Source organism: Belonocnema kinseyi, chromosome 1, assembly GCF_010883055.1.
Source record: "Belonocnema kinseyi isolate 2016_QV_RU_SX_M_011 chromosome 1, B_treatae_v1, whole genome shotgun sequence".
Taxonomy (NCBI): domain Eukaryota; kingdom Metazoa; phylum Arthropoda; class Insecta; order Hymenoptera; family Cynipidae; genus Belonocnema; species Belonocnema kinseyi.
The window spans coordinates 61984728-62010167 of record NC_046657.1 but is presented as its reverse complement, the minus strand read 5'-3'; the positions used below and the strand labels follow the sequence as shown (position 1 = coordinate 62010167).

Sequence of the window (25440 nt, the reverse complement as noted above, 5' to 3'; positions counted from 1 at the left end):
ATGGGATGTAGAATCGAAAGCTTTCCGATAATAAATCCAGGCCATTGATAGGTCACGCTGGTAGAATGCTGCGCCTTTCTTTGAGCCTCGTTGTTCATACATTTCTTGCCACACAGGTTCAATTGCCCGAACAATCCTAACATTTAGGATAGCTGTGAATATCTTATAAAGCGTGCTCAGACAAGTTATTGGCCTGTAGTTCTTCGGGTCAGCTAAGTTGCCTATTTTCGGCAGGAGTATTGTGCGCCCTTCCACCAACCATTCTGGAATCGGCTCTTCCGACTTCAAATATGAGGTGAAAATACGGGCCAAATGCTGATGGGTTGAAGAAAACTTCCTCCACCAGAAGGTTTAGATACAATCTGGTCCCGGATTCAATCACACATTGAATACGGGACGCGTACTGTCTTGCCCAGCCTATCTTTACGGGAAGTTGATGCATTCGTCTTTTGGCCTTATGATCAGCCGTTGGTTTTGTTTTACGGTACGCATCAGCCAAAGCTCTCGCTGCATTATACACACAATAATTGATAGCCCAGAGGTCGGATTCACCGGAAAAATGTCCACGAAGCTCGTCATCCATTTCAGCCAGATCTTTAGGCTTGAGAGAAACCTTAGTGTTGATGTTTCTCCGGGTCGTAAAGCATCGCTTTTCATCTATTGGATGCCTGCCCGCGGTTGGTCTTAGTGTCGCCTATCTTTCTTTGTTGCCGGCTTGTTCTAGCTGTGGTAGAGTAGGCGTTCCGCTTACATAGCCCCTTTTACGGAGTAATTCAGCATGGTTTCGCAGACGTTGCTGCGAAAAGTGCGATAGCTCCGGGTGTTTCTCGCACCACAGAGCATGCAGCCGTGCCATGTAACCCCGTTCACGGGCCGAACTCCCATCGTAGCAGTCTAGCAAGTCGTGATTCAGTCGCTTCGTCCACCCAAAGGTCACGAGATCCCGCTGATCCATCGCATTGAATCCATGTTCATTGGCTCCCCCAGCTCTAGATTGGTCGGCATTGTTGGCCGACCCATTGTCGGGAGCCCTGCGTGTTCTGTTGTTTTGAACCGCACTTACTACAACTATGTTTGGTGTTGTCATTGTTGTTCCCACGAGAAGGTAGGGAAAGGGGTTCGTCCATCCTTGTAGAGCCCCGCATGCAAGGATAAGGCTGCTTACTCTGAGAGGTCGCCTGGTATCCCAGAGTCACCGTTCTAGACACCTCACCCAGGTGCCATTCAGCTTTCGGCACGGTTTTCACAGCTCCGCTTGGGGGATAATTCCTTCGGGACCACCCCTGGACAATTGTCCGCGATTGCCTATTTATTTTTGTAAACATATTCAGCAGAAACCCCCTGCACATGGACCCTCTATCCGCAACCCGAGGACGCGTTCGGTGGCTTTGTCATAGGCCCTTCGGTTTGATTCTAGAAGAATCAAAGCCGAAGCGAATGGGTCTCCGGCGGGGAATCGAACCCCGGTCTCCCGCGTGACAGGCGGGGATACTTACCACTATACTACCGAAGTATATATATAAGTATATAAATATATATACAATTAATACTAAAGAACACTACTTACGGGTACATTAAACATAATTTATAACAGAGTTATAAGCGCCTCACCCAGTCAAAGCCCTGTGGGCTTAGGAGATGGAGTGGGGAACGACAACCCCAGCTCTTATAAGCATAATCTTACCCCGAAGGCAATTAGTCTTAGTGTCGAGTCTCGTGCAGTCTTTTACTGTCGTGTGATCTCTGCGTTTGATACGGTAACGTGTCAATTCCAACCCCCTTGATGTACTTGAGACCGAACAACGCTATCCACTAGGACCATCGATCGTGGGCCAGCAGATCCCCCTCACCAATTGTAAGTTGGTTAATAAAAACCAAATAAATTAGATTTATTAACTCTAATCATTGACTTCAACCGTTCTCTCGACACTCCAAATCCTTCCCCACCTTTAATTTGTGAGATACCTCAAAAATGTTGCGCCCTCCTTAAAAACCCACAATCTCTCCAAAATCTTCCTTAGTCTAGAAAAGAAGTCCAAATGAATGATGAATTTTTAAACTCAATTATACATTTGTGCCATGATAGGAATTTTTAGATGTAAACAATATAAAATTTTGGTGATTGTGAGAAAGAAAAAATTGCCCTTTAAAGAATTTTGTTGGGATTTCTGTTTGAGAATTTCTGATTGATTTTTATAAAACGTGCGGGTAGGATATAACTTAGACCGAAAAATTGCCGGTGGACCTGTATATATTTCCGATAAAACGTTGGTGGGGCAACAACCCAATTTCAAGTTCCACCATCGACAACAACAAATAAAATCACCCTGAGAAAAAACGCCATATTTGTACTCCTTGCAGCAGGATTGAGTAAGTGAGGGGCTTAAAGTAGAGTTACAATAAATTGCTAAAAAATCAATACAGGAATAGGAGAAAACTATTTAGAACGGAAAAGATAAGAAAGATAGCAAAGAGCTAGGTGAAAATTGAGTAAGAAATAAGAAAGTTAGAAAAGGAAGCGGCGTCAGTAACGAAAATTGGCGCGCGAAGTAGAAACCGGTGACGTCAAATCAACAACCCTGGCACCTACCGCTCTAAGTGGATACTTCCGCTACGTGATAAGGCCACGCACTCAAGGAACCCCTGAGCTAGCCAATACAAATTAGAAAGTTGTATGGTAGAAGATTAAAAATCGAATGCATCTTAGATCAGAAAAAATAAAAATAATTCTAAAAATGGCAAATCCGGTAGAGAATAAAAAGGAAAGTAGGAAAAATAAGTTATTTCCAGAAATTATAATTGAAGAAAACAACGCACAAGCAAATGCGACTAGTATAGAAAATAAAAATATTGATATTTAGTCAGGCGAACACAAGAATAAAAGAGAAGAATTAGCAAAAAATTTGAATTGAGAATTCATAACGGTGCGAAAGCGAGGATAAGAATGGAGGGGCGGTAAAAAATTGTCAAGCGACAGGTGCAATCCCAAGAACGATAATAGAGATATAAACACAGGAAGAATGTGTGCCAAACTCAACAGACAAAACCGTACCCTTCTTAGACTTGAAATTGGCATATAGTCCCCGAATACCGAGAATACATTCGCTAATTGAGGAATAGAAGATAAAAATAGTAGGAGTTTAGGAAATGACGAATTAGATTGTTTTTCGTCTAAGAGTTCAACCAATGGTTAATTTCTCTTCATGTTCTGTATTTTTGTCGCGAAGATTTAAGCCTTTATTTAAATAAGTAAAGGGCCATCCATATACCACGTGGACAATTTTTCACCACTTTTTGACACCCCCCTCCCTCTTGGATAGCCGTGGAATTTGGACACCCCCCCCCCCCCCGCCGTATTTTGTCCACGTTGACGTATTTGATGAAAATATAGATATTATCAGTCTTTAAAATGTCCGGGAGCTCGCGACAATTCCATGGACGTCATTTGTGTACTCACTAAAATTTTAGATTCTTTTGTTTTCATATGTCAAGAGTTTGAAACTCGTTGACTGGCTGACATCTGTTGGTGCATTTTGCAACAATTTATCGTTAAACGGGTCGGAAATTCAAGTGAAAAAATGTCATTTTAGTACTCTTCAAACCCACGGGGAATGATTGTTTGGATGCTAAAAGCTAACAATAAGTTTGACTGGCAGCTCCTTAGCGGTGACAAAGTTAACTACACTGAATATATTACCTAGAATTCTTGCCATCCCAGCTAGAAAGTATCGCTTGATTTCGTCTTCCTTAATAGTTAGCTGTATTGAACAGATTTTTTGAAGGCAAAATATACGTACAGTATCTAGAAAATTTAGCTGTAATGTCTATATTTCTATTGATAAACAAGTATAGGTGTCACAACTAACCAGGTTCAGCTAGAAAACAGTTATAATCAATACATATCGATATGTACACTAGAGCGTATCGAAAAAAAGTTGTAAACGAAGATTTTTTGAGGTTATACGCGTACTGATAAAAGAATACTCACTTTCCTTTGAGAGCTTCAATATAATTCTGGAGGTTACAGCTAATCAAAAAATCTCTTATTTCCATATTTGGTTCCATCATTGTCCTTGCATAACTGTATATATTATTCATTTTTTAACTCTCACAAGCTACACGACACGAGGCACGAGCTTCTTGTATTTACGGAAAAGTTGGGTGTTAGTGTTGTGCGAACTAATGCAAGGCGATACATTTTTTAAATGCATTTCAATTTATAGGCCTAAAACTGATGCTACACTTTTTTTAGGTTAGAATTTTTAGCTGTACGAGCAAACTAATTATAGGAAAAATGCTGTTTGATCATGACTGCTGAAATATTTAGCAAATAATGATAGAATAATCTCCCACATTTTCTGTCTGAAGCAGACAGGCGGTTTATATATCTTAGCTATCTAGTTTGCAGTTCTACCTAAACTTTTTTGCACATTCAGCTAAATGTCCCCAGCAATATATTTCTAGCTACAACAGCTATACCATTTATTTCAGTGTAGTAGACTGTGAAACATGTCAAAAGTTCGTGTGAAAAAACTTAATTTCAGTACTCTTGAAACCCATTGGGGATGATTTTTTAGGTGCAAACAACTACCAAGAAGTTTCACTGGCAGCTCCTGAGTGGTGCCAAGTTGACTGGCAGGCTGTGAAACATGCCAAAAATTTAAGTCAAGAAACTTGATTTCAGTAATCTTGAAACCCATTGTTACGAGCTGTGAATTTACGTAACAAGTAAGATTTTCGTAGTTTCCTTTTTTATATACATATTCGTTTTATAAAAGTATCATATAGATGAAAATTTTAGTTAATGAAAAGGACCATTCGGTTGCTGATTTAAATGTCAGTCAACTTTGGCAATACTCAGGAGCTGCCAGTCAAATTCTTTGTTAGTTGCTTGCACCAAAACAATCATCCTCAATGTGTTTGAAGAGTACTAAAATGACGTTTTTTCAATAGAATCTTTGACATGCTTGACAGTCTGACAGTTAACTTTGGCACCACTCAGGAGCTGCCAGTCAGAATTATCGTTAGTTTTTAGAATCTAAACAATCATTCCCCGTGGGTTTCAATAGTACTAAAATGACGTTCTTTCACTCGAATTCTTGACGAGTTTAACGATAAATTGTTGCAAAGTACATCAACAACTGTTAGTCAGTCAACGAATTTGGAAATGTTGACTAGAAAAACAAAAGAATCTGAAATTTTCGTGAGCTTCCGGACTATAAGAAGTCTAAAGGGAGCGATGAATTGGCTGAAAAAATTCGAATTAGCTTAGGAACGTGAGCTTAAACATGATTTGACTTTCAAAGAAAAAGTCGTGAAAAAAATGGAAATAAAAATAAAAATGAAAATTATACTGTGCGCTGGCACAACATAAAAGTTAGAGTATACCTAGAGTATACCTTGTCTCATTTCAGTATATTTTCCACAGATTTAGGGAAATGCGTGTCCACGTGGATTCTAGCTCGACACCCCCCCCCCGGTCCCCCTCGTGGACAAGCGTGGAGCTTTGCCATACCCCCCTCCGCCCCTAAAGTGTCCACGTGGTATATGGATGGCCCCTAATTAATAATAACAACATTAAAAATTACGCAAAATGCTAAAATTATAATAAAATAACAATTATTATAGTAAAGTATAGCAAAATATAGTAATATTTTACAATTTCCAAAATAACTAAATATATCCTTTGACCCGAACTAGTGAAATGTAAGCTAATAAGTTGTTTTAGACAAAATTTGGACTAATAAGTAGTCATTTTAATATAAAAATTGAGTTAAAACTTAACAATTACTACAATAATTAAGTACAGCCGATGATTAGTCAGGATTTTGTAACAAGTTAAATAAGTTGCCCCCTTTCATATTTGTAAGCCAAAATGGAGTCGTACTTTTTACATGAATAAGTTGATCTGGAAACCTCCTCAAGGTACGTATATGCGTCATCGGAAACAAATGAATTTAAAATTCCGGAACGAAAGTAAAAGACAAGAATATTACTTTCCCTTTTACTGTTTCACTACAAATAATTTATTATTCATTTTAAAAATGTTTTCTTTACCAGAATCCAAAACACGAATTAGGAATTTATTGGATATTCTTTTCACTCTTTCCATTGCAATCTAACCTATATTTAGTTTTTCAAACAATATAATCTTTTTGGGGCGCATCAGCATGGCTTTGGCGGCGCCAACCAAGGGGGCGCAGCCGCGGAACCAGTTTATGCATAATAACAGTAATTTAAAAAATTAAAATACAGCTAGCTAAGCATGATTGTATGCAATGAATCAGCTGTTAGCAAACACACAGACACAACAAACGAATAATTCTCCGAAAATACCAGCGCATTTATATAATGTGGAAGTAAATAATAACAAGTTAGAAAACAAAAAGGATAATATAAATCAGAATAAAGATTGAAAAATTCAAATCATGGAAATAGTAGGGATAAAAAGGGCGAAATAAATCTAAGTGTACAGGATTTCATGGATCCTAATTTAGGAAACTGCAATTATATTTATAGATCACGAGAACCCTTAACATGCTACAATTGCGGGAAAATAGGCCACTTTCGACGAGATTGTTGGTATAGTTTAGATCAAGGAAACGAATACGGTTGCTATTGGAGGCGGAAAATAGCAGACAAAACCAGAGACCGACTGAGATCAGTCCAGAGACCAGGGATCAGCAAGAAACATGTCTAAAATCGATCTTCGTTCAGCATTATTGTCAACACTTGAAAAATAATTTCATAAACGTATAATTTCAAAATGAGGAACGCCTAGAATATTATTCGCTGATAACGGAAAACAATACGTAAACCAATCAAAAATGAATTTAACGAAAACATTTGGTATTAGACATTCGAAAACTCCTCAATATCCTGCACAGAAAAATTCAACTGAAAGGTGCAATAGGTCAATTAAAACAGCAATTATGGCATATTTAGAAAAGGACCATAAGACATTGGATGAAAATTGAGATGATTTGCAATTTGCTTTAAATACAAGTAAACATTCTTCTACAGGATTCACAGCAGCTTCTGTAAATTTAGGTAGAGAGCAACTACCCATGCAAGTATTGAATAAAGATTTAGGCGGAAAAAGCGAAATAGAATTTCAAGAGTAAGAAAAATGGCAAGATAGAATGCGAACATTTAAAATAATTAGGGAAAAGGTAATTAAAAATCTAGATACCGCAAATGAAACGCAATATACTATCGGCGAGAAAACTATAGACATCTGCCTTTGAAGCTCAACAACTCAGTAAAAAAAAACTTGACTGTTCTTAATTGTACCCGAAAATCATTACTTTTTTTAAAACATTTTTCAGTCTGCTGAGCAGAAAATTTTTCTACATAAATGCTTCAAGCTCATTAACGTAGAACACTTCCACCTTTTAAATGACTGTTTTTTTGTTGCGCTAGGATTTTTTTGACTGAGTTGTTAAGCTTCAAGGGCAGATGCCTATAGTTTTATCGTCGATAGTAGATATTACAATCTTAGACGTAGGCACATAAGTTTTGAAATTGGTGACCAAGATCTGAAAATCAATACAACATTGTCGAATAAAGGGGAAGGAATAGCTTCGAAATTAAATACAAAATTCGAAGGACCATTTTTCATTAAAGCGAAAATTTCACCAACAATTGACGAAATAAAAACAATGTGCAATGACATGCATGAGAATGATTTGATTTGATACCACTGATAACGACAAAAAATGACAAGAAAATAGAAAGAGGGAGATAGATAGGAGGAAGAGAGCGGAAGTGGACAGGGAGATGACGAAGGAGATAAAGAAAATTAGAGATAGAAATAAATAGAGATCAAATAAAAACTATTTGACGAATTTAGATTGAGGCGAGGAGATCTACGAATTCAAAAAACTCGCCGAAGAGAAACGCAAATTTGATGGATTACCAACTATGGAACAAGAAACTATCGAACAAGAAAAAGAAAAAGAAGGAAAGAAAACAGAAGAAATAAGAAAATTATTAAAACTAAGGCAGTAGCAATATATTCAGGAAGAGACAAGGAAAAGGATGAAAGGAAAGCAAGAGAAAGAGAGATTAAAACGAAAAGAAGGCCGAGAAGAACAAAAAAGAGCTGCAACCTACCCAAGGAGAAAAGGAAAGCTTATCGTCGGATTGGGACACGGATGTGTGAAAATGAAATAAAACCCACCTTACTTTTCATCATACACGACAAAAATTTATTTTTGACCTTTTACAAACACAGCAGATAAAATAGTTTTACTCTTTATATGCATCACAGATATAAATGTGTGTACGAATTGCCAGAGGATGGTTCCTATGGTGATCTACATTTTCACGAAACCAATCGTGGCGAAATATCGAACCAGATCAAAAACTACCACATGGTTCTGGATTCGATCAGAACAAAAAAGGAAACGGCACAAAAATATGACAAGGAAAGTCACAACCCTGTGGTGGTTATAGCCTCGAGTCTCGTGATGCCTTTGAATGTCGTGTGATCTCTGTGCTCGATACTGTAACGTGTCAATTCCAACCCCCTTGCTGTTCTAGAACCAATAGGACGAAGTTTCTGCCCTTAGCCCGGCCTACTCTAATACTGCATCCACCACCTCAACCTGCTCTCGGGGATGTCGGACGAGATTGACCATCGATCGTGGGCGAGCAGGCCCTTCTTACCAATTGTAAGTTGGTTTATAAAAACCAAATATATTACATGTATGAGGTGTGTTCAAAAAGTAAGGTGAGTTTTCAATTTTCGCGGGCTACGTACATTCAAGTTTTAATTTTTTTGTTTTATTGTGTTGGTACACTCGTCACGATCATATGTTCATAGTTTTGACGATATAGCTCGTGTTGTTTTTCTGGCAGAGGCGTAAAAGTTTAGAAGGGTTTGGTGTGCTCGGCGATTTTCTTCTTTCGAAAAAAATGGAGCAAAGAGTTTGCATTAAATTTCGTGTGAAAAATGGAATCCAGTGCTCTAAAACTCTTGAAACGTTGAGAGTTGCATACGGTGAGTCTACTCTGAGTAAGAAAAATGTGTATAAGTGGTACAAGCTGTTCCAAGAAGGCCGAGAGGATGTCGAAGACGAAGGCTTTACAAAGATTTTATATATTTGAAAGATTTAAAAGAGTCATGTACATTAAGGTGATCCAAAATCATACATGTTGAAATTTTTTTTTATTAGAAGGCATGCCACCCTCTCATTTTGTGAGGCTGCCGGAAAAGAAAATCCTTCCAAGTTTGAGCCAAATCGGTTAATATTAAGACGTGCCGCAAAGACCCTGAAAATCCCATAAGATTAATATGGGAAAATTTTGGTTTTCGGAACAATGGAATTCAAGTTTCTGGATTTAAACTTAGCTTTCGGGAGACATTAAGAATTTGTCAAAGAGTCTCTGACCAATCATTTCCATCAAATTACTTTGAATTTGGATGCCCCTCTCCCCTTTGTGGAACCTCAAAAATGCCCCAAAAAACTGAAATTGACATTTTTGCACAAAAATTTACACATGAATGCCCTTTTTTCCCCGTTTCTGCCATAAATAATTTTTGTGTGTCAAGTGTAATGTTTTAAAGTATTTTTCAACTAATTAACATTTGTTTAAACAATTTATTTTTGTTTAAATAATTTTTTTGCTATCACTCATTGAAAGGTACATTTTTTATGTTTCATTGGACTCTTAGACATTTTTAGGAATAACGATCTTTGTTTCAAGCATTTAGTATTTGTTTAAACAATTAATTATTCTTTAATTATAACTTTTTCTTAAAAATAGGTATAAAACTCTATTTAAAAAAAAAATTAGTTAGATTTTCTGCTTATTATTAAGTATATGCGTCATTTAGATACTAGTACCTTATAAAGTAATAAATTCTTATTTGTTTAAATAATTTTTGTTTGTTTAAACAATTTTTTTAGAAAATAAATTTCTGAAATGTCTATTTTTTTGCAATTAATGTGGTAATTTTTCATCGCTGAGAGCAAAATTTTGTCTTTTAATTTCCAGTGACGTTAAAAAGATACAAAGATTTCTAATTCCTTTAAGAATACTGATAGCTTATCTGCGGGATCAACATAAAAGAAACTTACTTTGAGCTTTCAGAGAACAAACGAGTGTATCTACGAGGGTGATTTAAGGGAAAAAATTATACAAATAATTTCAGAACGCCAAAATTGACTGTAATTTTTATAGAATGAAGTCTTATAAAAAAAATAAACTTTCCATGGCCAATGTAAAACATTATATTGACAAATATTAGTTATTTAAAGCATTTTCTTGGCGTTTAAATATTTAACAAAAAGCTATATCCTTAATTGAATTCAGACAAAAATCAGATTTTTGAATCACAATTTCCAATAAAATGTTACCTTAATATTTAGAGTGCAAAAAAACAGAAATTTCAAACATTTGTTTTCGAAAAAAATTGTCCAAACAAACAAAATTTTTTAAGCAAATGAGAATTTATTACAAAATAAGTTTTCCTAGTATCTAAATGACGTAGATATTTAATAATAAGCAGCAAAGCTAACTAATTTTAAATAAAAAGTAGAGTATTATACCTGGATAAAAAGAGATATTACGGGTTTCACTCGTGTAAAAAACTACGAATTATTTGCCGACGTTTCGTGAACATTGCAGTTCACAACTTCAGGGCTGACCTGAAACTAAGGTATCAGGTCATGTTGTTCTCAGGTATACTCTCTACGATGCCTGTGATTGGCCAGAGTGCCGCTCCTCCAGACACACACGCTATATTGTACATTCCGACCACACCACAACTGCACTTAAAAATGACACAACACACACCGGATCACATCCATACGCACATACACAATCATTTGAAACTCACATTTAGTTGGTAATTAGATTTGTAAACTTATAGGCAAATATATTAATTTCTCTAAATAATATCTCAACCGCTTTTCGTTTTCTTATAAAGCCTGTCCCAACTCCGTACCCTGGCAAAGACCGAAGCGCTAAAAACTCGATAAGATATACACTGCTCACTCCTTCAAACTGCAGACAAATTTGAAGTAGCAAAATCTCTCAGGAGTTATATATTTTATTTTACAGGTGAGATTAGAATTCTGCAAAAAGGCGATAAACGTTGTCAGAATATGCAATAAAACGATAAATGTCTTAATTATGTATAAATGCCATATTAGGTGTAGCTGCACTAAAAATTGTACGAGTAATGCTTGTAAACGTGAATATAAATATCTTGCTTAATTTTCAAAATGCTATTTATTCCGTCCATGCAGCAACAAGTAATTACACAATGCAAATCTTTTGTTAAAATCTTACAATTTGTTAACGACTTGCCTAATATTTAGGGTTACTCTGTGTTTTATAACAAACAAACAAAATATAAAGCTTTTTTAAGTGTATGTAATAGTACGCTGTGCATCGATGGCGCAACGAAGGCTATTTTGACGAATGTGTTAAAAAAATTCAGATTTTTTCTGAATCTTGTTAATTTAATGCTAGCTCAAAGAATTGAAATATACTTACGTTAAATTCTAGAAATAAGAGAATTGTTACGTATAAAATAATAAATTTTAATATTAAGAACCTCTAAAAGAGCTCTAACCACTATTATAAACCGGAGGTTCAAGCTGTAAAAATTGATTTTATTAACTTTCAAATTTTGTAGCTTCGTTCTTACGGTTTTAATAATTCAAGATGATTTCTTTGTCGATTGCCCCGTTACCGTGAAATCTCAATGATGAAGAGGGATTTATTTTGAACAACTGACGAACTGTGTCTAGTCTTACTTTTAATTTGTACAAATTAAGAAACAATGAAACGGAAAAAGGTGATGCTTTTCCAAAGGAATGAAGAAAAATAAAAGTGATTTTCATATTGCAGTTACTCTCATAGCTATCCTCACACCTAATTTGCACAAAAAGGAAGGAACGGGGAGGGATTAGATTGCTCGTTTTTGGGACAGGGTTCAACCTAACAGGTTCACACCTTTCCCTGGACCATCGTGTTCGCAGAGAACTGCACTGGGCCTGATTCGCCGTTTCTGTTCTGATAGCACCAAGCTGATTTATAGAATCGACACGTCCTTAGCGGTAGGGAGCGATGTCTGTTTATATTTGATTTTAATGGCTACACGTGTGTATGTCGTTATGTGACCTACGAAAAGGTTCTTACTTCTATCTATATAAGTCTAACTTATTATCATGTATGAAGGAATGTACATGCTGGCTTATGATTTAGTAATGCTCACGTTGCAGATATCATAATGGAGAATTGATTTAGTTTTAAATAGGTTGAATACAAGATCTAATTACGTACCAGGAGGATTCGTCACAGTATTATCGCTTGAACCAGGAGCAAAGTACAGCAGATGTATATTTCCAGGACCTGCATCTGTAAGATATAATGTACAGACATTTAATTAATATTTTCTTCAACTAACCAGAACAGTTTTAAATTAGCAAAACCGAATTTTTGCCACTGTTATTAGATCGTGGCACATTGTGCGGCCGCTAGCAGTACTCTAGTTGGATGGTCTCGATTTCAAGGTACACCACGATACACAGTGGATCATAATTAAGCAATTCTGGACAAAACCTCAAAAATCGAAAGTTACCATTTGGGTCGTGTTGTCTTTCTGGCAGAGGCGTAAAAGGTTAGGATGTCGAAGACGAACCTCGCCCTGGACGTCCCAGCACGTCAACAACAGATGAAAACGTTCAAGCAGTGGAAGAAATTGTGTTGAAAAATCGCCGGAAAGCGTTGGCACAAGTGTATTATATCTGAGGGGGATTACTTTGAAAGGGACAACATAAATATTGAGGAATAAATGAATGTTTTTTGAGAAAACCATAAAGTCACCTTATTTTTATAGCACACCTCGTATTGATCCAATATTCGAGGGACATGCGAAATGGGAAGTGATCCTGGAGGTGTGTATGAAATTAACTTATGATTGAAAGCAAACATTCCATGTTTTAGGGGAACGTCAATGCCCCGTGAATGTGACAGCCTCATTTTTTTGTTTTCACATACGAAGCATAAAAATATTAAGGAAATAAAATCTATTAGTCTCCTCCCCTTTTTTGCAAGAAGATATAAAGTGCAGTCCTCAAAAACCCCCGTCGTAAATTATTTTAGAAAAAGACCAATTTTTCTATAATAAAGCCTGCCATGTTGAAGCCACCATTGTGCAGTTTGATTGTTTAAACTCATTTTCGTGATCAGCGACCTCAAAAACCCCACCCTCATTTTTTTCAGCGATAAACGCTAACTTTTTAATAAATTATTCTGCGATTTTACATATTGATTATTTTGTCTAGGAATACGATTCTGCCCACTGTGCGTCGAATGCAGTCACTTAAAAAACACTATTTTAGAGTGAATTTTGTGTTACCGCGAAAAGAACGCCTGCAACGAATTTTGGACACTTATTGTATTTTTCACAACACCCCTACTAAAAGTATAATGGCTGGAGATCCAACAAGTCTTAAGAACCTACAGAAAGGCATGCAGAGCAATTCTCATCATCATTCACACATTCAGCAGAAAGGTTATAGAAGTTATCAAAACGTACCAGTTGATTACCATAAAAACCTTAATTTTAAACAATTTTCATAATTTTGACATAGTTTCATAAATTTGTCATATTTCCATCAATTGAAAAAAATTTCTGTAAATATCGACATCAATTTCAAAAATCGAAATATATTTCTATAAGTTTCATAATTTTTCACTTTCTATCAATTCTTCTTAATTCGAACATCTGTGTAGTACCACATTTTCACATAAGGCTCTAATACCAGTTTCAGACGTCTCCGAATAAATATACTTGACGAAGCAAAACTGCAAATGAACGACGCCCCTGCAAATGAATGATTTCAGACATTTCTCGAAATACAATCAAGATTTCAGCCCATTTAAAATTTTGAATGAAGGAAGCATAATCGACTTTAATTTTAAGGGTAATTTATGGTAACTTACAAACGGGTACTAAACTTGAATTCAACGGCATATAATACTGGATGGCTGGCGACGGCTGTCAAAAGTCGTCTAGGGAAAAGAAAGAGAGAACATATCGAAAAAGTCGACGGTCCTTTTCTAAGGATGGTCATTGATTCTACGCATCTTCCATCTGCTTTCATTAGAGAAGGGTCAAGTGACTAATCAGTAATGGACATCCTTAGAATAGCACAAGCAGACGTAGCCAGTAGAAATTTTCGGTAATTTATGGTAATTTTCCAGGTGAATATGGTAATTTACCATAAATTACCTAAAATTTAATTTCAAGAATTTCTATAAATTCCAGGATATGTATTTAAAAGATCAATAATTTATGGTAGCTTGAATTAAATTGCTAAAAATCCAATTTGAAATATCTATAGATTTCCAGAAATTTAAGAAAATTATGGGTAATTTATTGTAATTGTAGAGGTAAATATGGAAACTTGAAAGGAATTACCCAAATTTCAATTTAAAAATTTCTATAAATTTCCGAACATTTTTGGCAATTACCGATAATTTGATGAATTATATATAGCAACTTTTCATAAATTACCAGCAAATGTTATTATTTTTGTGATGTATTGAATACTAATAATAATAATAATATGATTCGGGTAAAGCCTTTTTATTTTGTGATAGCTTACAAGCGACTAACTGTCCAACGATACACAATAATCACGCACACACACACACGCATACACATCGTCCTTATATATACTATTTACATCTTGTAGTGTACGTGTATATTACATCTCGCCCCTCTGAGGGAGGAAACAGTAGTATGGGCTTTAACCCTCCGAGTGTTCCGACCGTTTCCTGTTTCAAAAATACCTTTATTATAAGGTGTTATGTAATCGAGGCTAGCGCCTACACGTTATAGTGCTGGTTGTCGAATGCGATTTTTCTTCTTCTTCAATCCACCCTTTACGGGTTGAATTCATGTGACGATTGATGACAATGTTGTCGTTGAGTTTAACCAGAAAAGCCCCTGGTGGTGGTTTTTCTATTATCAGAACTGGGGACTAATCTGGGTAATTTTTCCTGAAATCTCTGTGCGATTTTTTAAGTACGGACCATTATTTATCTGCAAGTTTTGACTTTCTTCAAGGTTAATGCGTATTTTCGGACGTAACAGGGAAAATCTCGTGCGAAATTCACGCTTATACTACTTTTGTTGCCGAATGTCGTGTAGTTCGGTAGTCTAACAAAAATTGTGCGATCTCATCGTCTAATGATAGCCCACTGCTAATTATTTATAAACCTTATTTTTAAAAATTCCTACGAAATTTTTCGCTGCGTCGTTAGATGCTAAGTGCCCTACTAGTGAAAAGGTATGCTTTATCCCGTGCTTTGTTACAAATTGTTTAAATTCAACGATTGTGAACGTCGTCCCGTTATCAGATATTATTTGAAAGGGGAAGCCATGCCGTGCAAAAGTTTCTAAGACCTTGACCTTTTGCGCCTTTGTAATGTTGTTTTTCATATTAAAAACTTCCGGACACTTAGAAAGCACTTCCAGCACAAGAAAAATCATATTTCCGTGGAACGGTCCCAAAAAATCCATATTAATTCGAAACCACGGGGTTTCGGGCCAACTTCTTGGGTTCAGCTGTATTCTTGGGGGATTTTCATTCAATTCTAGAGAATGTTTACAATTTTTGGATATTTGTTCGATTTCTGAATCTAGCACTGGCCACCAAAAAAATGATCTGGCAATTTCTTTCATTCACGCAATCCCGAAATCACTAGCATGTAATTTTTTGAAAACTTCTGCCCTTAACGTCTGTGGTAGTATTACTCGAAATCCATAAAGTACTCAACCACCTTCATAACTGAGTTCTAGACATTTCTGAAAAAAGTTTTGCAATTTTGGATGTATTTCTTTCATGTTTTGTGGCCAACCATCCCGAATCGCTCTTACTACTTTACACAATAATTAACCTTTTTGCGTCTGTAGCGGCACATCGTTATCATTAATAAACCCACTTTCCTGCAGATCATTTATGTTAATATTTATCTCCTCTATTTTGTCTGGTACTATCTGCTTGAATTTCAACAATTTATATAAATCTACACTTATTTTGTCGATAAGCGCAAATGGTAAATTTATTGCTTTTTTGAACACAGGTTTACAATTGGGTTTAAGAATCAACGAAATTTTTGTACCCTTAAATGTGCCAAGCCCACCTGAAAATAAATCTGGATATTTTTTCTCTAAATTATCCCGCATCAACTATATAAAATTCTCCTCGCGTTGGATAACATTAAATTCTACTTCCAAATTCCGCATTACCCCTAAAGGTACAACCAGTGTGCCCCCTACCACTTTAAATTTATTTCTAGGTTTCTCGACTTTAATTTTTGGAAACCATTTAATTCTATCTTTTTCGGAAATTGGCGTTACAGCTCATCCCGTGAATATTTCTATTTTGAGCGGTACGCTGTTAAGAATAGTTAAAAACTGTGGATCTACTCTCAGTATGCGTTTCCCTGCTGTTTTGGGCGACGAGAAATTTTAGCGAGATGTCCATGAATACCACAATTTGTGCATTTGTAGTCTTTCTAAAAACAAACCGGTTTTTAATATTCTGGTTTGCCATATGTATAAAATTTGAGTTTGAAAGCTTGACCTTTCTTCTCTTGAACAAAATTTCGGTGAGTCTTAGGCTGCGTACGTCCGAATTTGTTTATGTTCAATTTATTTTCTGATGCTTCACTGATAGCATTTAATTGCGCTGCTTCAAATCGTGTTTCTAATTTAAAAAATAGCTTTTTCTATACTCCTTGAAATCATGTAGAATAAAAATTGGGCCGCAAATGTTTTCTTGGTCGAATTTAGATTTTCGCGCTCATTCAGAATAGAATGAAAGGTGTAAGATTAAACATATAAAGTAATTTAAATACTTCTGCACAGATAATCATCTCTAAAAAATTAAATATAATTTTAGGGCACATTAGACCTGACAGTATTCGTGACCGAGAGCAGCTGTAGTTTAATGTGGTGCCCTCGAGCGTAAAAATCTAAAGTTGAACAAGAAAACATTTGCGGCCCACTTTTTATTCGACTTGATTTCAAAGAATTAAAAAAAAATCTATTTTTGAAACAGACAAATTATTTTGTTTGAAAATGTTTTTTTTTCCATAAATAAGAAATCAGTTTCGATTTTGTCTTGCAGAACAAATATTAAAATTGTATGTTTAAATATAGGTATGGTTATAATGGTCTTAGAGTAAATGAAGAGAGCTTTCCAAATACTATAATAAAAGCCCAATCGGATTATCCTAAAGGAAGTTACAATAAAGAGAAGGTGAAGAAACAATAAGAAATAAGAAGAGACAAACCTATAGTTTGGTGGATTAACGTAGGTCCACTAGGACTATGTGCCAGCCGACTTTTAACGCGATACAAAAAAAATTTAGATAGTAATACTTGAGGTATTGTTGCGAAAGTAAAGCGCGTTTTTTAAAAGACAATTTTCCAAATTTTACGGACTCAAATGTAATAATTTTTCTATAACGCAGACCAATCAAAGTTATATAGGATAATATAAAAATTTCATATTTACATTAATTCCCTATATTCAGATCACTATTACTGTGAAAAAATATCACGAAATTAGTTGAGTGGTTGCATAGAAAAATTCCAGATGAAATCATTGGTATTAATATTATTCACCTTGATATACTAAAATCTTCGCATAACTGAGAATAATTTCGCCGTTAAATTGATACTCAAATCAAAATTATGATAGATTTAATACATATTCTCAACAATCTCTTAATTTTTTTAAATTTTGAAAATATTTTAATTCGTTGCAGTGACATAGTAGCCTGATCTTTTCATGTTAGCCGTGGTGTATTGTAGCTGCCTAAGGCGACAAGCTTTTAGGGGCGGTAAAATTTTAAACGTTCATTCCACATGGTTCCTAATCGTAATAGTCATAAGTTTTTATAATTAATATTTTTTGATAACGAAGAAACGGCATATTAATCTTATCCTCTTCACAATATCATTCGCTCCTGGTGAACACTCATTTTATAATTTCAAAAATCTATGGAGGTGTGTGGGGTTAGCAATTTCGCAACTGCCAATGGCGACAAATTGCTTTTCTTTGCAACTGTCCAAACCTAATGTAATTTCAAGCGTATCATAAGATAAATGTAAATAACAGTTAAACGAAGCCGAAAAGACGAATTCTCAACAAACTTCTTAGTTTAATCCTTAAAACAATCCGTTTATTTGAAAAAAAACGATGACTCAAACATCACAGTCAGTTTCTATTAAAATAATTGCAGAAGTAAAAATGTAGCGAGCTATAAGCTGAAACATGAATTCGCGATACCTAAACACGAATTTTGAAGAATACACTTGAGTATTCACAACAACAAAAAATGATTGAAATAAGTATTGTCTTTTAAGTAAAATCAGTTTCTAACTGTCAACGTGAATATAAGTTGTAGTGTGAGCCAAAAACTGATCTTTCATTCCAAAAAGCCGCATTCAAACAATGCAGTTGAATTTTCATACCTTAAAAATGATTTAAAAGAATCTCTTGTTTGTTTCTAAGTAGCTCAGTTTCCATTGGCGAACTTACCCATGCACCTGACTAGAAGATAAATAATCAATGATTACAAATCAAAATACTTACATCAAAGATGAACTACAATGCTCAAAATTAAATGTTTCTATTATTTCTTGTTACTTCTCATCTACTTATAAAAAAGATAAGTTATCAAAATTGAGCTAACACCAAAAATTTTTGAAGAAACAATCATTTTTTTACAAGCCAGCGGCACATTTTAGCGCACTTTATAGAAGCTTTAATTGAAAGTCACGCCAGGTGTTATTTTAGAATGATTCTTTATAAATTATTAAACTCTCTGGGCTTCTTAAAGTCAGTATAATAAAAATGGATAAATTTACTTCAAACAAAAATTATCTGAGTTACCAAGGTGAAATAATTATCCATGTATCAGAATTCAACTTCTAGTAAATAAATGATGTGATACTGATTAAAATTTTCCACGTAAGCAGACCCAAAAATCATCCTTGTGTACGCTCTATGCCTTGAAAGGGGCAAGCATACAAATATCTCAGAACAGTATAAATACACGAAACCTCATCATAATTATCACTTACGCTGATTTTAACATTCTTCGTTAATCAAGGTTTCCCACATTTCGAAAAAATGAAGACCATTTTTTCTGTGGTATTAACCCTCCACGTTATTTTTAATTCTATTGGTATGTAAATAATACTTTAATAAAATTTTTTAAACATTTTACATATTTTTGAATATATATTATACGTTAAAGAATGTAAAATACTATGGTAACTCTATTATAATAAACAGCTATTATAATTGATATACTTGTTTTTCTACTAAAGTATAGTAATAAAAAATATGTTCAGCATTTCCTTATCATAATTAGTAATTTTCTGGCTTTTCAAGTAAAATATTGTACCTCAGAAGAATCACTTTCTGATAGCTTTTTGTCAATTCTAAAGTTTCGAAGCTAAACTATGAAATTTGGTACTTTTAACATGTCTGCCTTGTAAATTTTGTGTAACTATTTTTACTCAAAATAATTATTTTGAGTTTTGATTGTGATTTAGAAGAAATGAAAATTAGAGCGATCACGTGTGTTAATGTATTTTGCACTTACAAGTTGCACGATACCCTTCTATCATTATGTAAATAAGCAAACATTAATTTCAAAATGTATCTTCATATTTAAATATAGCTTACATTCAAAACAGATATTCGAATTTCGTCTCTTGGCGGAAATTCACTACCTTGAATCACTGATAGGCTTTAACCCACTTATATGAAATAAAATGAAATAATAGAATTACGTTTCTGCTGATTTCAACTCATTTTTAACATTTTAAATTCATGATTTTTTGGTATCTTTTCACAGAGATATCATCAGGTATGCCTCCCAAGGAAAGGGACTTTCTGACAAATTTTGGGAAGACAAGTGAACCTGCTAAACATCAAGGTAACCCTAATGCAAATGAAAAATTGTAATTGAAAATTTAATTAATAAATAGTGTAAAACTATAAATAATCTCCTGAACTTGAAAATATTCTACACGCATGAAACCTTGTTCCACATGCTTTGCATAAAGATGCTGGAAAAAGTATATCATAGAGAAGTTTTTATTTTTTATTTGAAACCAGTCTGTCATGAGCCTACTACCCTGCGAATTTAATAATCACAGCTGAAAAAGGTGGGAAATACATCAATTGCATGTTTTTACCTGCAAACATATCAACAGCAATAGAATCCGTCAAACCTTTAATTATCAGCAATTGCGTCGCAAAGTGTTACAATTGTAAATCTTCGTACACTTGAAATCATGGAAAAAGCTAGCAAAATAGCACTTCTCTACATAAATGACGAAGTGAAAGAAGTAAATTGATATTTAGTCTCCCACAAATTTAAGGTTAAATATGAGCTGGCCTTTAAGGAATTTGACAGATTGAGAAGAAAAGAATATTCGGTCAGTGACTCTTCATCATTACCAAAAAACATGAACTTCATAGGACGTTCTCGCATCAGAAGCTTTTAGAAGCCCAGTTTTCCAAGGATTTTATAGACTCATAAAGTATGGTGGCTTCGAATAAGAAATCTTACGTCACTCGTGGGGTCACACAGGTTTTTCGATGGGGAATTCAATGTTCACAAGACTACGAGATAAAACCACTGACTTCAGCCATGGTCTGACTAGTCGTCCTGCGAACATTACCCCCCCCCCCCCCCCCCCCCCCCGTGGTAAAGACACGCCTAACCCTACTTGTGATGTGATATACTATTATTGAGAACAACTTTTGTAGGCTCTTTCCCTATTAAAGAATGCCGTGCCATAAGATTTGTCTGCAAATAAAAAAAACATAACTACTTGAACAAGTGCCTCTGAATAATTGATCGCTTGCAGATCTAATCCTTGCAAAAATGTATCAGGAAAATCTCGATGATCCCACACTTATTTTCTTCTAATAAATACTAAAAAAAAAAAGTTATATTTAAAATTACCAGACGTGTCTGCTTCAATATTTACAGTTGTCTTAATGCGAAATTATGGTTAAACCTGACTGAATAATTCCACTTAATTAACTTTGGTTGATTTTTTCTATTTAAAACTATCCTAGTTAATATTTCTTGTAATGAAAGTACTGCAATCTTTTAATATCTTTAATACAATGTTATAAAATTTCAAACATTACAAATTTTGCACTGCATATATCAAGAATCAAGATGTTTTGAGTCGTAATAACTGACGTTTTATTCTTTTTTAAATTGATTCTTATTTTTTTAACAATTTTATTAAGAAGTGATTCAATATGAATACTTCGCTAGAATTTAAAATTAATGCTCGTATCTTAAATACCTATCCGCGAGTAATACACCAGTTAAATAATAATAGTCAAATATCACTCCTATATTGAATATCGATGAACTCTTGTTTTGAAAGAAATTCAAATTTGCGTGGTGAATATTGAGAGCGACTGCCCACAAAATAATAAGACAAAATGTTCGAAAATAAATTGTGCAACGGTTAAAAACTGTACACAAGGACGCCTATATAGGATCGACTGATTTAATGCTTCTAAGAACTACTGACCCATGCTATTTCACAACCGTGTGGTAATGTGCCGCAGAGTAAGCAATGGGTCATCATCATTTTACAATTGACTGTTTACGTTTTCACAGACTGATTTAGTCTCAAGGCCAGTTTCAGACAATCCTCGAAACTGTTCTTATATAGGCGTTATTGTGTAACTATTTCAGATAAAGTTTCACAGAGGCGTTTGTCAGTTCCGTCAGCTAAACTATAGTAAGCAAACTGAAGTCGAACATACTAACCCTATTCAGAAAAATTCCGCCCTTGTGCTACATCCTGGCATTCAGTTGTGCTAATATTATCAAAGATAGGTACACTAGGAATCGTCGAATCGGGACGGACTGGCTCTTCACGTTCGATCGCAGAAGTAGCAGAAATTGAATTTAACACAAATCCAAGTTAAACAATTATTTTCACCGTAACTATTTAACAACTATGTTGTTCAAATCCTTGATCACAGGGAGTAAACTACATTTTTATAATATAGGTAAAAATTTGATATATTACACAAACTTTTGCTTAATACACATCCGCTAGCAGTTCATAAAATGTCTAGCTATTCAGTTAGATGCGTAATTACAGTAAGTAGCATTGAAATATATACATGCCTAAAAATATTGCCACAAGGGGTAGCCAAAATACCGAAACATTTTTAAAAAATGCAATTCTCTCTTTCTATTGGCAGAGTCAAGTTCACAGTTGGACTGTATACCCCATTGCGACACTATGACTGGTCTTCCTCGCAGAAGTCTCTCTTCTTCTTCTTCTCCTTCTGAAAGAAATTATTTACCGGTGAGCGCCCTTCCCGCTGCGGAGCCTTATCTTCGTTTTAGGTCTAGATCTCCTTCTGCCAGGTCCATGATTTCTCCTGTCAGCTCCACGATTCATTCTACAAGGCTTCCTACTTTTGACGGATTAGGATGTGGACTTGAACAACTTCAATTTATTCAGCTTATTCCCCGCGCGAATCGAAACCGTATATTTGAACTTCGAAGGTACACTTTTCCTGCAGATAAATCACTTGAAATGCAAATAGGAGATAATATGTATATAAGTATATCAACCGAAGAAAAAATTGTATTATGCACATCCGATGGTGACGTTTTTGCTTTTTTGGAAACTCATGATCATCTTGCTGGAATGTATATATATGATAAAAACAATCACCATAAAAGAAGGGCGAAAATAAACATGAATAGCGGCACCGTTACCCTATTGACAAGAGCAGAAGTAAAAGAAACTCCAGTAAGCTCCCGCCGCACAATTTCAGGGTGTTTCACGGTGCGCAACACAAACGTAAATTCTATATGAAAACAATTTTTAAAAAAGTAAAACTTAAATATAATGCTTGTGATCCAGAATAGGATAAAAGAGATTTATGTAACTGGTTATTACATTGAAAAATAAATGTGTTATTATTCTCAAAGTTTCACTCTATCTTTAGTGTCCCAGTAAGTATTTTTATATTTTATATCTGTTTCTGTGTGGATTCTTTATGATTTGAGATTTTGTATAGTCTCCCTGGAAGAGCTACTATTCTTAGGTGTAAGCAACCATTTTGAAGGTTGCATGGTACCAGAGAGTGCATACTGGTCTGGAACTACACAATTGCAGGACAAAAATCACAGTTCGGCTCGAATGAAAAACTATATCCCTCATGGGGATTTTTGAGGACCCTGAGACCGAATCCAGAGTAAAAATTACGAAATCACAAATAGCAGATCAAATATGGTGATCGAAATTGTAGATTTTTGGCCAATATTACAAGACATTATTACTTGGGGGTTTTTAAGGTCTCTGAAGCCGACTCCATTGTCAAAATTAGGAAACTCAAAATGGCGAATCGAACATGGCGAAAAATAATGTAGAATTTTTGCTAATGTTCTTTATAATTGGTACCAGGTGGTTTTTTATGTCGCTAAATCCAAATCTGCTGTCCAAATTACACAATTAAAAAGTTTGGATGACCTGACTGTTTGCGGGGTGCCTTATTAAAGTGATTCCCCTTGCCTCTCACTAACAAAGATATTTAGTTTTTTATTATTGAAGTAGGTTTTTTGACTAGGAAAATTAATTAATAGTTTAAGATGTTAATTTTGTTTGTCTACTTCGTCATATTCAATATTATTAAAATATTGATTAATTTTTAAGATTGTGAAAAAACGCTGTCTAGCTCCCCTGGGATATGAGCCCAGGTCCTTCAGATTGCCGGTCTGATGCTGATTTTAATAATATTGAATATGACCAAGTAGACAAACAAAATTAACATCTTAAACTATTAAAGATATTTAATCTTTGTCGGAATCGCTTTTATCTTCTGAAGTACTATCAACACTTTGTGAAGAATTATTAGCTGATACTTGTGGAGATTATAAAAGAGCAATAGCTTATTTCGGGAACGATTTTGATTACTTTCAAGGAATTGGTGTTTTTGATATAATTACAGGATCAGACGCAGTAAGCAGTACATGTACTGAAATGTATATGGATCAGTTTCTCTTCTGACAGCTTTGTGAACGTTGCGCATCACAGTTGGTGTTTCCCCGCAAACGTAACATCTTTGTGAAGAATATTTTTTTGTAATGACATTGCAGACTGTACCATCTATTATGGCCAACAGAAGCGTATGATGAATCGAAATGTCACCCAATTCATTATATTTAATGATGTTTAATTAAGTTATACACTAAATATAAGAATTTTATTATTGCCAATCAGCGACCGGCCAGCTACCGTTTGAGCATTCGATTATAAGATTTTTTTGATCAGAGCTCAGTCAGCCCCCGACTGGGGGAAGATACTATTGAAATTATTTTTACAGTAAAATGCAAATTAAACTTTGAATTACAATTACATAAATAGTTAGGTGTTTTTTTCTCCTTTTTTTAAAATATAAAGACGAGAAATTGTATTTGTATTTATTCGTTACAATGTGTACAATAAATACTTATTCGAGATTATTTGAATTGCCTGATTCGAAAGCCTTTTTTCAATAAATAATTTATAAATTTAGAGTGCACGGATTGAAAATTTAAAAAATTCTTTGAAAAAATCTTCGGCACACTAAACTGAATGTAATTTTCTATTCTTATACTCCATGGATACGAAACATTTTTTGATACAACGTTATCGTTGCAAAGGCTTCAATTAACAGTAAACAATCATGCTTCGTCTGCTAGTCGCACGCGCTCGAGAAAGAAGGAGTGCGCATGCATCTACGCATTTTTGCATTCTGATTATTTATATTTCTGTTACCATTTAGGAATTTTAGGAAGATATTCTTAATTTTCAAAAACCACTTCTTAAGTTAAATAAACATTTAGTCAGCTTAATATCAAAGTTATGGAATTTCATTTTCGGCCACCTAATTTCGTAAATTTCCGTTACTTTACTATCTTAAGTGTGTCGGAATTTTCTAACATTTCTAACAGTGTATACATTGCCGAATTCCATCAATATTCTCAGAGGAACGAAGGGCTATTTGACTCACCAGACTTGCAGCTATCCTATCACCTTCCAAATAAAGATTAACAGATTCAGCTAAGGCTAATTCAGAAACACTTGATTTTTGCAATTCAGATATTGTTTGTTTTTTTGAACCAGTGGAGGAATCATTATAAGATTAAAGTGGCCGACCTCTTTTAATACTAGCACGTTCAGGGACGGTATCCTCAATTTGCAGATGAACTTCAGTACAAGGAAATTCAACTTCCTTCTTGAACCAAAATTCTATTTTTGTCACAACCTTATCCCAATGCTTTTGGATCTTATTTAATTAAATTAAAATTTCTTTGCAAAAATGTTAACAACTTGTAAAACCTTAT

The 25440-nt window shown here is 34.8% G+C and overlaps 1 non-coding gene across 1 annotated transcript; it reads right to left on the bottom strand.

The window, feature by feature from the left end:
- Window positions 1–1441: 1441 nt before the first annotated feature.
- Window positions 1442–1513, bottom strand: Trnad-guc. Its single transcript has one exon. It is a non-coding gene; the product is annotated as a tRNA-Asp (tRNA).
- Window positions 1514–25440: the final 23927 nt, after the last annotated feature.